General features: G+C 35.3%; 1 pseudogene; it reads left to right on the forward strand.

Annotated features, from left to right (window-relative positions):
- The first annotated feature begins 11,466 nt into the window (after nt 1-11,466).
- On the forward strand, nt 11,467-12,750 carry LOC124236839 (kinesin-like protein KIF3C; annotated as a pseudogene).
- Nucleotides 12,751-13,393: the final 643 nt, after the last annotated feature.

Raw genomic sequence — 13,393 nt, forward strand, 5'->3', positions numbered from 1 at the left:
ATATCTCAATGCTATATGCAGAGAAATAAAATTTACTGGTAAGGTATATGTTGTCAAAAAGATGAATAAGATGAATTATACTATGAGATGAAGGGCCTTGTTTTCAAGGTTCCCACAAAAATGGGGAATCAGATACTTCATTATCCTGACACTTTCTTGTAATGGTAACATGGTCCAATAAATTAAGACATTCTCTAGCAGGCTACACATTCATTATGCTAATAAATGGATAGAAGCATAATCACAAAGACACAAACTGTGGCAAATTTGCCTGATATGTGCAAGCACGATGTTACAGACTATTTAATACTAACTGGCATTGCAGTATAAATTGATCATATGGTTCATTTTAATCTAGGAAGAAAATAGCAAAATTAGATGTCCTTAAATCAAAAGATATAAACATAAACTTCCTTAGTGATCTGCTGACATTAAATAAAAGAAAAATTTCAAGAGATTTGGTAATCATAGATGGTGATTTGGAGATATAAAAAAGATGCTTTCCGTTTCAAAAACGTGATGTGTCTTAAATTCCTACCTAATAAAGTTTTCAAGTTTCTTGTAATAATTGTTATAATATTCTTTGCCTCATTGCTAGATATAAAGTGTTATTTTGCCTCTAAAACATTTTTTACTAATTATCAACATTCGAAGGAATGAACCACTACCATTTTTTTCTTAATCAATGTTGAGTGCTTTTATAAGAAATAAAGGACATTTTATGTGTCCATTGCAATAACATGAAACTTACCATGACCCGAGACTTTTTTAAAAAAGAAAAGCAAAAGGAATGTTAGAATGAGTATTATAAAGAAGACAAGAAATAACAGTGTTGTTGAGGATATGGAGAAAAGAGAATCTTTGTACAGTGCTGGTGGAAATGTAAATTGATTCAGACACTATGGAAAACAGTATGGATGTCCCTCAAAAAACTAAAAATGGAACTACCATGCAATCCAGCAATCCCACTTCTGGATATATATCTAAAGGAAATGAAAACAGGTTATTGAAGAGATACAAGCACTCCCATGTTTATTGAGGCATTATTCACAAAAACCAACATATGGAAACAACCTAAGTGTCCATCAATGGATGAGTGGATAAAGAAGTTATGGCATATATATACACACACAGATATATATACACAATGCACTGTATATATGTATGTGTGTGTGTATATATATATATATATATATACACACATATGTGTGTATATATATATACAATGGAATATTATTCAGCCATGGGAAGAAGGAAATCCTGCCATTTGCAACAATAGTGATGGACCTTGGGAACACTATGCTAATTGAGATAAGTCAGACAGAGAAAGACAAATAATGTATGATATCAGTTACATATGGAATCTAAAAAAAGCCAAACTCCTAAAAACAGAGAGTGAAATGGTAGTAACCAAGGACTATGGGTGGGAAGAACAGGAGAGATGTTGTTTAAGGGTACAAACTTGCAAGTAGTAGATGAACAAGTCCTGGAGATCAAATGCACAGAATGGTGATTATAGAAAACAATATTGTATTATAAACATCAAATTTACTAAGAAACTAGACCTTAATTATTCCCACCACAAAAAAACACATGATAATTATGTGATGCTGATAGAGGTGCTACCTACCCCTACAATGGCAATCATATTGCAATATGCAAATGGAACAAATCAACATATTGTATGCTTAAACTTACACAATGTTATATCAAATGTATTTTGATAATAAAAAATAATTTGCACATAGTTCTTTTTTATGGTCCTAATTTTTCTATTGAATTTCTATTTTAAGTGGCATTTAAATAATAACTAATTTTCATTACTAATTTTATTAATTATAATATTTCCAATGTATTTTTTAATATGCTAGCTTGAGAGATTTCCTTTTACATACTTATGATTTTCTTCAAGGTACCTGGGTATTCTCATCAAAAATAGGTAGGAATACTTGTGATACTCAAATGGCATCTCATAATTTAAGCATCTATAATATGTTCTCAACATGAAATTCCCCATTAGTTTTTACCTGTATGATTTAATTATTTGAAATTCTAAAAATTAGATTTGGTTACAGGTGAAATAAAACTAAGATGTCTTGGGGAAATCACAACTATATGTTCACAGTCTTTTTGGATGCAAGAATTATACTGTTTAGATATCCATTAAGCCACATTTTTCAAACATTCATTCATATTTTAATGTATATTACTCATGCTGACACAAGCTGTATACTTTTCTATAAAACTAATAGAATATTTATGAACAATCTATACATTATATTTGGTGCTAGGAGTAAATTACCCTTATTACTTTTATTGGAAATTGTCTGTTGTTTATATTGACTATATAACAATATTGACACTTAAAACAAATAAAAAGTTAATGTCTGAAGTTTACTTCCTTTAGGGAAGAAGTCCCATCCAACAGATGAATTATAAAACAGAGAACCAGGCTATCTGAGCAGGTGATGATGAATGATTATCTTGACTATTAATTTGACTAGGACTTAGTCTATTTCTTTAGAAATGAAATGAGAATTGGAGGATTTCTCAGACACAAAGAGGAATGAAATGAGTAGTCTAAGATGCATCAATTTCAAATACATGCACACACATGGACTTTGTAATTAATCACTGGAAAGCAGCTGATAAAGTCATGTCTTAAAAGGAAAATGACATCTGTTTTTTTAGGACACATGTGCCACTAGCATGACTAGGCCCAAATGTGAACTGAAGCAATGGTTTTACTTTGAACTAATTTTACTAAGTAGTTCAAAATTAGTAAAATGTAAACTAATTTTACTTTGAATTAATAAACACATCTATACATAGTGGCAATATAAAGATGCATTTTTTCATATTTTAATATTACTAAAATCCAAATATACCTTATATTTGGTGCCAAAAGAAATATTCCAGGCAGAGGAGTAAGATGTGAACTTTTATATTTGATAAATTATTAATTCATAACTTACATGCTAATCCATCTGTCATCTGAATTCATTTATTTGTGCTGATAGTATCACATGATATTTGCTTAATTAAATATGAATTTTTAATGAGGCTTAATGTCTTCAAAAATTTTAAACTCTGAAGCATCATTGACATAAAATTGCCAAGCATTTAGATATTACCATTTGAACACATTAAAATACAGTCAAAAACAGCAAAAATTGCAAACATCTAGAGCTTTCTAAATATGGAAGTTTGCAAAAAGTTAATTCAATTGAAGAGACCTAGGGATAATAGCTAAACAAGAAATGCAGAAAACCTGTGATCTTCATTATACAGCAAATTTAACCATTGGTTTTAAAAAGATCTGCATCATTGTAATGTCATACCAAATAAAAATGATTTTAAGAGTGTTTAGAGTTTGCATATATGAAAAGCTTAAACTCATACTGGATTACTGACTCTTACTCCTTTCTCCCTTACAACATTAGCAACATCATGGCCACCATTTAATTTGTGATCATCATTGCTAATCTTATGATGCCTTTTATCTCTGTTTATATAAATTCCAAAACACAACTGCATGATTCCCAAGTCATTCCTTGGCCTCTGAATTCTAACTCCCTATGATTCTATGGAGAATAAGGAAACTCACTGATCCATCCACATCTCTAGCTTTAATTTTCTCCATATTACATAGAAGCATCTAAAATAGAATATATTTATTTTTAAAATTTATTTTTTGCTTCCACTCAGTAGAATATAGACCCACTGAAGGAAAGTTTCTGTCTGTTTTGTCCATTGTTATATCTCAGCACCTAGAACAGTATAGAATCTATAACAGATGCTCAATAAATATGAGTTAAATGAATATATGAATCCTGAAGAAAAAATTCTATCTGCAAAGATTAATGCTAATCATTAAACAAACTTTTAATAGTGTTTTTTCTTAAAAAAATAATAACCTGAAATATGCCTCTGTCTTAGTCAGCGCAGGCTGCTATGGCAAAATACCATAGGGTGGCTTATAAACAACAGAAATTTCTCACAATTCTGGAGGCTGAGAAGTCTAAGATCAAGGCTTCAACACATTCTGTGTATGGTGAGAGCTGACTTCCTAGTTCATAGACAGACCTTCTCACTGTGTCTTCATGTGGTAGAAGGGGAAAGGGAGCTCTCTGGGCCTCCTTTATAAGGGCATTAATCACACTCCTGAGGGGTCTGCCCTCATAACCTAATCATCTCTCACCTTGTAATACCATCATCTTGGGGATTAGATTTCAGTATATGAATTTTGGGAGGACAAAACATTCAGACCATAGCAGTATCTTACAAATGATGAATGAATATCACACCGATTAAGCCAAATAAAAGAGAAAAACGAGTCCAAGTAAAGCAAATAACTTCAAGGTCACAGAAAGCCAGCCAGAGGAAAAATTTTTTAGAAGGAAAATTAATAAATTAATGTAGTATGTGTCAGATAGATCCTTCAGGCAGCAGATACTAAGGTAAAACTAGAAATGCAAAAGATTTATTGGGGGGTTAATACCTGTGAAAGCTAAAAGGAAGAGGGAGAAAGAACGGGCAGGAAAAGACTTCAGACTGTAATGTAAGTCCGGTATCTTTGAAAGGAGAGAGAGAAGAAAGGAGGATTGGGTAGGAAGAGCCTCAAAACAGTGGAGTCCTGAACTGACCAGAAATGGTGAGTCCTTGTACCACAGTGGTACTCAGTCATTGATGAGAACTTTCCAGGATGCAAAAGGCCTAGGCTGGCAAGCTGATGTAGATCCTAAAGGCAACCACAGCTGGACACTGCGAGCCAGTTTCATATCCCTCGGTCAGGGCTCTCTTTACCAATTATCTGAAAGCAACACTTCAATGGCGGCTACATAATGAACTTAAGAGGCTCCATCTTTGGATGGAAGATGGGGAATAATTTTCCTCTTCTAGGGCAAGGTAACATAATAAGCCTTGCATGGCCATAGTACTATCCCAACAGATGTATATCAAATGACCATATCTGAAGAGAGTAATGAGAAACAAATTCTGAGGTCTAGATATCTCATATCATATGTGGAAATCACATGTCCCAAACCAAACTTGAGCTTTATCTAACACAAAGCATTCTAAAAGTTAAAAAGATTAATATACAGCCTAGGGAATATAGTCAATAATATCCTAATAACTTTGTACAGTGAAAGATGTTTATTACACTTATCATGGTGATCATTTCACACTGTATGTAAATTTTGAATCACTATGTCGTACACCTGAAACTAACAGAATATTGTATGTCAACTATTCTATAATAATAAAAAAAGATTAAAAGAACTCAGCCTGGAAATTCTATTAACAAGATAATCAAATCTGTAATTGGACAGTACTTGGGGAAAATTTAAAAAAAATTGTCCCTAATATTGCACGCATTTCTTTATTTTTGCTTCTGTTTATTTCTTTGTTGTTGTTGCTGTTGGGGAGGGAAGAGGGAAGAAAGGTTAATCTTTAAATTATCCTGAAAACCATATATAGATTTTTTTCTAGAATGTGATCAAGATGGTTAGGCAAGGGGGCATGGAAAAGCAGCACCTATAATGGACCAGTATAGAAATTATGATGGGACAACTAACAGAGAGGTAGAAACCATAGTGACTATGGATGATCTTCCATTTGGGCCATGTTCCCACAGGGAAGTATTATCACATGAACTATACTACGAGTAACTAACAGGAAAACCGGTCAAAAAAAGCAGACTAAATTATAGCTCTGTCTAATTGTCAGGTTAAAACATAGTGTATTAGTTTTCTATTGCTGAAGTAACAAATTACCACAAATTTAGTAGCCTAACACAACACAAATTTATCTCACAGATTTTGTAGATCAGAAGTTAGGGTGGGCTAGGGTTTCATAAAGCTGAAATCAAGATGTTGGCAGCGCTGCCTTCTTTACTGAAGACCCTGGAGAATAATCTGCTTCCAAAGTCATTCAAGTTGTCGGCTGATTCCATTTCCTTGCAATTGTAGGACTGAGGTCCCTGTTTCCTCACTGGCTATCTGTCAGAGGTCTATCTTTGCTCCTGGATGCTGTTTGTATTCTTTCTCATGCTTTTCATTTGGCCCCCTCCAGCAACAATGAATCAGACCTCTCTTATGTTTAGAATATCTCTGACTTCTCCTGCTACCTTACCTCTTTGACTCCATTTTGGAAAATTCTCTGTCTTTAGAGACATATGATTAGACTGGACCTAGTGAGACAATCCTAGATAATCTCCCTATTTTAAGGTTCATAACCTTAATGACAACTGTAAAATCCCTTTTACCTTATAATGTAACATAGCAATAAATTCTAGGGGTTTTGGTGTGGACATCTTTGTGGGTCCATTCTGAAGACATACAGCAAAGTTCCTAAGTATACTTTTAAAAACAAAATCAAATTATCCAAATTACTCAAATCAAATTTGAGTACATGTAAAATACTTGCATATGTATACATACATATAAAAATTCACGTGTCCATGCATTTCCCCCAAATGTCTAAATCATTGATGCCAAGATACATTTTTCCATCTACTTCCTAATTGCTCCAACCCTACATTTCATTTAAACGTGTAGAAAAACAATTCAAAACATATTTTAAGAATTCAAACACCTTTGAATGAGAGATTTTGATTTAAAAAGTCACCTAAGCTATCTCATTAACAAAATGCCAAGGAACTCTCATGATGTCTACATTTAATGTTGTTCCTGTTCCTCGACATAGACAATAATTGCTCCATTTTCTGTTGAAGGGTACATTAGCTGTTTCTGAATTATGATTACATTTTAGTGTTTAAATCCAGGGAAACAATATTGTTTTAAAATAGATTGCATTACCTTGCATTTCTCTGTGGGAAATTCTGGGAAGAAATGAAAATGATTTTAGCTACTGCCTACATCAAAATAGAATTATAATTACGTTGCAGGTGGCAAACTACTCAAGGTACCTGCAGAGTACAGATAAAGTGGTTCATTGGCCATCCATTTCCCAGGCGGTTTAGCTTAATCTGCAGAGTATGTATAATGCATATTAATCCAAATAGCCCTGAACTCTAGCCATTTAGAGAAAGCGCACTTGAATCTTCCTTTAAGAATAGGTTTTGCAATACAGTTTTTTCTGGTTCTAATCATGTCACTGGGTATTTTTAAACCCATCTGGAAGCCCATATTGTTACTCTAAAATACTTATCCAGAATTTTCACCTTCTCAGATTACCCTACAATAAAGGGAGTAATGATGCCCTGCATGTGTGCCATGTCAGAAGATGTCCAAAGTATCACTTTATAGCTAAAAATATGTAAACTCCCAGTCTGCATAATTATATTAGGTAGATAGCTCAAGTTAAGTGGAAAATCTCCAAGTATGAGACATTACATCTTCTTTAAAAAAAGACAGTGTCAAAAATCAAAGCATAGCTTGCCCATTCCTATGAAAACATTTATGGTCTATATACTAAACTTGCCCATATATTTTACGATGTTGTGACATTATGCCAGATGGGCTTGTTCATTTGCTCTGTTGATTACATATCATATATGATGGGTTGACAAGCAGCTTGTGGCTTGGAACACAAATAAAAATCTAACAACAAGCAAATATGATGCCAACTCCACTTATAAATCAATGCTGGCTCTAACTCATTGACGTTTACAGATTGGCAAAATCTTTTTCATAATTCAGCTGATTACTGTTACAGATTTAAGGTAAAACATCTATCTTTTGCAGCAAAAGATGCATTATGCCCAACATCATTCTTAATACTTAAAATTAACATTTTTTGAATTAAGCTATATAATAAAATAAAATAAAATCAGTATTAAATTAAATATATTTTATCTGGAAGATAATTCTAAATAAAAATAATTTATAACAAACTCATCTGTAAATCTCACATACTATTTTATGATTTATAGTCAAAGAAAGAGTAAATGACTTAAGTTAGATATGTGAGAAATAAATTTTCTTGCATCAACCTTGAAAATTATATTCAAATACACGGGAAATTTTCATATAACTTAAAAAGTATCTATGAATCCCACCAATATATGCAAATAACATTTCTGGCTAAGATTAGCCATCCCCATTTCCTACTTAAGGATCTCATATTAGGAGGGAAATCTTACATTAATTAAGATTTGTAATAAATATGTCATTAAATGAATGGAACTTGTCAAACAGGTAAATGTTAAAAGGAAATCTAGGCAAATTATTTCCTTTTTTCATTTGACTTAGGCAATACTCTTTTAAAAATCACCTTATTACTTTTAGTTCCTGCACTTACAGGCTTATTTTCATGGCTGATGTAAATGTTTACCCAGAAAATTAATGAAACACAAAATGTAATGCTTTATCTAAGCTCTTTCTTCTCTCTTCTTAAGTTAAAAAAACAAACTAGAGCAGTCTTATCTTATACAATCAATTGTAAAAGGATAAAATTTCTATAAATAATCTAAGTATATTCTACGATATGCAAGAAGATTTTTAAAAAAATTTTTAACTCAATTCTTATTTTTGTTCAATTTAATTTGAAGCTGGAACAAAACAAAAAGCAATTTTATGAATAATCCCAGCAAAACAATGTTACATATTTATTAATTAAGCATCTTCTCTGACGTACAATTTTTACTTTCATATCTCTTGAATAATCTGAAGAAAATCTCTCCAAAGTAGTCAGAGAAAATCTCTCCAAAGTAGTCAGTGAGAATTTTTATAGCTAGTATTCTTGGAAGCATAATTTGAAGGTTATTTAAGATGTCTGAGTGACAGTGAATGGGTTCCCTATAACTCCATCTAAAAGGTAACATCCTAATGGAAAATCAAACGCTATTACTTTTATTAATAGGGTAGTCATCATTTAAAATTTAATTGATTCACACTTCTAGAATAGATGTTCTCAATGGATTTTGTTTTGGGACAACAGAATAGAATTTTTTGAACACAATAAAAAGGCTTCAATATCAAAAACACTAAACAAGTCAGTAATAATTGAATTGAATACCTTATTTTCCGGAATGTTTCATGGTTTCTATAAACAGTGACAATACTTTCGCTGTTCACTTGGCCATTCTTCAGTGCTGTCACTAAGGTTTTAGGTTTTAACTCTGATCCCCTTTTATTAGATCCCAGGGAGGAAGTTTTCAAATTCATTTTAAACTCTTGCCTCTTACTATTAGAAAGGTACATACAATCTAGACAAATTGTTGGCAGACATTTCCATAGCATCACATATAGTTAGTTGAGACAGAAATACATTTTGAATACTTATTAATATTTGGCATCTGTGAAAGATTTCAATACATCCTTATCCAGGACAGAGTGCCTGAAACTGTTGCTTCAGAACCACCATTGACCAGAAAAAATACAGGACCGATCAGAATGGTAATTCTTAATACTATTCTTTCTACATGTATGATCCCTATCTTTGCACATTATCTTAGAATGTGTAATGGACGATATTATCTTTCCTATAATTTTTATTACCTTAAAAGTTATGTCCAAAGTATTTATGGGTGTTATTCTATGAATCCTTTTTCTAAATATTTATATACTTTGAAGTGTTTCATATAATTTTCTAATTTTAAACATCTATAATCTTGGTATATGTCTTTCCACTGTTGGACATTTAAAAAATTGTATCTGCATTAATATTAGAGAATATCTGATTTTAAGCTTAGTGCATAACTCATAATTTTTGTTTCCCTATCTTTTTCAGGCTACACAATTTCAGGTTACAATATATACACATATTGGTGATATGTACATATCTATATATATAAAAAGGTAGTCTTTATAAGGATTTAACTCACATAGCTATAGAGACTGAGAAATCTCAAAATCTGCAGTCGCAAGCTGGAGATCCAGGAGAGCAGAAGCTGTACCTCCTAGTCTGAAATCAAAGGGAGGAAAAGATCAATGTCCCAGCTCAAAGACACGCAAATTATTCTTTGTGCCACCTTTTGGTTCTATTTAGGCCTTCAATGGATTGGATGAGGCCCACCTACATTAAGGAGGGCAATCCGTTTTACTCAGTCTAATGATTCAAATGTTAAACTCATCCAGATACACCAAAAATAATGTTCAACCAAATATCTGGGCACCCAGTGGCCCAGTGAAACTGGCACACAAAATTAACCACCACACTTGTGTTCGTGAATATTGAAAAATGATTTGACTATGTGGCCAGGAGCATGGAAGGAACAAAATTAGAATATTGAATTCAAGGAGATCTGGGGAAGAAGCATGTAACTGAACCAATAAGAGTTGGTATAAAGTGTGAGGATCTTCATCTCACATATTAATGTCCACCAGAGAACATTCTGTACAGAAAAGATATGATGGGGCAATCCAAGACAACACACTGAAAATTACTTCAAAAAGAGGAGACTCTTTAAGGTAGTATAAAAGGTAGTATAAAGTATATTAATATTAGAAATCAACAACTTTCATTTATACAAACAATGGGTAGAAGACAGCAAAAGAAAACTCAAATTAATCCAGCAACAAGAAATTAAAATATCTATGGATAAACCCAAAAAGAAATGCGCAATGTTTTTAAAAGTAAAACTTTAAAGCACTCATAAAGGACTCACAATAATTGAACAAATTGGAAAGTTACTGCATTTTTTGGATGTTATCATTTATGTAATTATTGGCACCAATTCTTTAGCTTTCATTGCATCCCTATCCATGTCATGGTCTCATCACAAGGGTAAGGCTCTTCTCTACTCCTTTGATATTGTGATTGGCCTAGTGATTTACTTTGACCACCTATCTCCCTACCCTTCTTACCGACACTATGATAAGAACATACTCTGGCTAGATATCAGCTCAAGGAGAATGAGCTTTTTCTTTTTTTACAGAGCAACAGCCCTCCTGAAAAAGATTGAGTCCCAGAGGAGCATAATATTATCAGATTACTAATAATTAAGTCCAACAAGAAAGCCATGTTTCAAAAAAAATTGTGAATGTGTCTTTTGGCACCAAACTGGATGTCCTCAGACACATAAAGACCTACAAAGTTTCAGAGAGGACTGTATGAGCAAAGCACTGTTAATATAGACCAAAACAAAGCTGGTCTTGGGCCCCAAAAATCAACTAGGAGGAAGGAGGCTGGAGACGTTGGCAGCCACCAAAAAGGATATAGGTTCCAACACATTCTTTAGAAGTGGCCAAGTAAGATAATAGAAAAGGAAGATTTCTCTATGACGTGAAGCCAAGAGCCTTGGAAAACAATGGATCTAGGAAACAATCCCAGGAATTAGAATTGAATGCCTAAGCAAGTAATATGCACTACCCAAGAGTTTGGGTACCTGGTAACATTTGCCTAGAGTTCCAAAATTGATATAGATTAGTGACTGCTATAAGTCTCTGACTGTTCTTTTTTAAAATGAGAGTGTGTATTGTGTGTGTATCCTTTCCCGATACAACCATTTTATATAGGGTATGTGTAGTACAGATAATGTGTTTTTTAGTTCATAGGTCTATGGACCAAGAGATCATCCACCTGAAGGTCCAGCTGGAGTAAAAGGGGATGCTGGGGAAGCAGCTCCAGAGGAAGAGCAGCAGCAGAAAGAAGACCATGTCAGCCCCAGTGGGGTACCATGAGGGGCCAGTGATTAAGGCCTGAGTGGCCAAAGAGAAGGATGACAACAAGAGCCAGTGCCTGCCCCAGCCTATCCTAAGACAGCTTTGGATAAGAACATGGAGAATTACCTTCAGGAGCAGAAGGACTGACTGGAGGAGGAGATGGCTAGCATCCAGGATAACTACAGCCTGGTGAGTGAGAGGGAGAAGTTGCTGGAGGAGGAGAAGATGCTAGAAGACCTGCAGCAGGAGCAGCAGGCCACAGAGCTGCTTGCAGCCAAGTACAAGGCCACAGAGAGCAAGCTACTCATCAGGGCCAGGAACATCATGGATCACACCAACAAGTGACAGAAGATGTATGAATTGAAAAGTCAGGAGACTGCCAAGCAGAAATGCTGTGAGCAGGAAATGCAGCAGGAGATGATGCTCTGAGATGAGGAGACCATGTAGCTCTGGGCCACCAATGCATCCAGGCAGCAGAGGTGGAAGTCAAAACCAAGAAACTCAAGAAGTTCTACACCAAGCTGCAGAAGGTGAAGGTGGAGATCCAGAACCAGCATGATGAGTACATCCACATGCGGCATGACTTGGAGAAGGCACAGAATGAGCAGACCTGGGAATTCAAGCTCAAGTATCAAGAACTTCATCCCTCGTGAGAAGAACAAGATCATGAACTGGATTTCCAAGACTATAAGGAAGAGAAGTGGAAGTTCTAGCCACTTTTGCCAGCTGGAGTCAATAACAGGCAAATGAAGACGCAGCCCACGCCTACAATGGGCTACCTATCAGGCCTATCAGACAGTAAGCTTGGGTTGCCATGTTGCCATGGCAATGGAGTCCCACCCCCAGCACAGTGCTGAAAATATAATGTTTTTTGGAGTTGAATGTGTCCCCTCCAGCTGTGTTTGAGATGGCATTCTCTCATGACCAAGAACAAGACCCCCATGCATTATACATGGAGAGGCTCATGCGGCTGGACATCTTTCTGGAATAACCTTCCATGTCTAAAGACTGCAAGTCCAGATCCTGGTGCCAGAATCCTCAGTGGCCTCCATCCTCCACCACACATGCCTCACTGGCCTCCAGAGGGCTATACTATGAGTATACTCCTGGGATGGGACAGCCAACCCTGGAACATCTCATCATCTGCTCAGTGTCTGCATGTGTGTGTGCATATGTGTGAGGGGGTGAGAATCTGGCAGACCACGCCTATTCCTGCTCTTCTTAGCCTTCTTTACTTAATTGTTATTTATTCATGGAGCTCAGTGAGTGTGGAGAGACGCCCTTGCCTGAGTTGTCTGGGACTGCCACGGTCTCTGCATAGCCTCCTTTTCTTCTGACTTTAGATCACCCCCAGTCAGATGTCAAGCTCCTCCCCTGTCAATGCTCCCAGAAGGGGAAAGGGCCAATGCCCGTGAAAGAGTACTTTTCCTACCTGGCTCACTCCATAAGCTCCATCTTCTATGCTGATGATGAACATTTCCTAAGCACTTTCAGGAACCAGAAAAATGCTAGATGTCCACTGAGGATGAAAGGTATCCTGACAGTGTTGGGCCTGTGCTCCCAGCAGAGAGAGCCCCACTTTCCACTTTCTGGGCCTTAGACAATCTCTTTCGGCTTCTTGGGCTCCTTTTCAAGGACTTAAATGATCTCATCCTCACAGTCCATGCTCTTCAGCTTTGGAAATAACTCATGGCTTCCCAAACTCTGCTTCCTGCCCACCTTCCCAACCCTTGGATGGAAGTTTCGACCAACCAATCCTGCCTCCTTGGGACCTGCAGGAAATGGAACAGTAATGGAGATGACATGGACAGTCATCAAGGGAA

This window comes from Equus quagga, chromosome 3 (assembly GCF_021613505.1).
Source record: "Equus quagga isolate Etosha38 chromosome 3, UCLA_HA_Equagga_1.0, whole genome shotgun sequence".
NCBI classification, from domain to species: Eukaryota; Metazoa; Chordata; class Mammalia; order Perissodactyla; family Equidae; genus Equus; species Equus quagga.